Genomic DNA, 1,246 nt, shown 5'->3' on the forward strand with positions numbered 1-1,246 from the left:
CCCGACACACATACCTCTTTTTACCCACACCACATCCATCCACCCCGTTCAACCTTCTGGCATGCTTTCAACTCTTCTCTTCTGTGTGTCCTGGTTCTCAGCCCAAGGCAGAAGCGGACTGACTGATGCCTTGTTCTGAAGGAATTTCAAAATGTGGAAGACATTAAATTTCATTACGTTCAAGCCAAGCGCGAATGAGGAAGCTTGAGAAGCGAGCCTACCAGATCCCGTGCTCTTAGGACGGGGAGTCAAGGCTTCGCTGTTCCCCGGTCTCCTGGCTAATTGATGGAACTAGAGAAGCGAAAGGGGAGGGGCCTCCGGAGAGCGCCCTGGCTTCGTCCAGATAACGACAGCTGAAACAGCAGTAACTAGGGAAGCTTCGCCCTTGGCAACCGGCCTGACATCCCGCGGTTCCGAGGTTTGTTTACGTAACTCGGTATCGCGTCTGTTGCTAAGAAACAAGAGCAGGCTACTCCGCGAGAGGTAGCCCTCCGGAAATGTGAGTAGACGAGGGGGGCACCGAGGTGCGTTATGGGGGCCTGACGAGGACCACATTGCGGAGCTGCACGTGTGCGCGGAAAGAACCCTCCAGTCAATTTTAGAATGAGGAAAAGAAATGCAAATTGGCATTAACTGCCTAGATGATTATAACGACCTACAGAAGTTTACAGTTCATACTTGAAATATAGGCTAAATATTAAATTATACAAATAAACGTAAAAATGAATAAATAAATATATAAATAAATAAATAAACAAATAAACAAATAAAGGAATGATTGAATGAATGAATGAGTGAATGGGAAATAAATGAATGTATGAATAAATGAATGAATGAATATTCCTCTGTCATTTTTCTCCTTCTTGATATTATTTTTGTAAACCAGAATAGCGAACTGCATTACAGAAAGTTAACACTACGGGGAAAATGGATGAATTCATTGAAAAGAAAGACATCTATGGCAGCCAGCACGTACTTTTTAAAAATAAGAATTATGACATCTAACTTCGTTTACTTCTATTTTTTTCTATACTTAGCAGAAAGCTTTCGTAATCAAATTTGAAGGATGAATATAAATATGATATTTCGATTCTTTTTTCTTCTCCTTTTTGTAGCTAACTCCGAGAATTTGTTCAGTTATAACGGTGTGGGGAAGATTAATATGGTCCAGATGTAAAATTTGAAAGATACGCACTCTCTCACATACATAAACACACACACATACACACACACACACACACACACA

The sequence above is a fragment of the Aplysia californica genome, unplaced genomic scaffold, assembly GCF_000002075.1.
Source record: "Aplysia californica isolate F4 #8 unplaced genomic scaffold, AplCal3.0 scaffold00520, whole genome shotgun sequence".
Taxonomy (NCBI): domain Eukaryota; kingdom Metazoa; phylum Mollusca; class Gastropoda; order Aplysiida; family Aplysiidae; genus Aplysia; species Aplysia californica.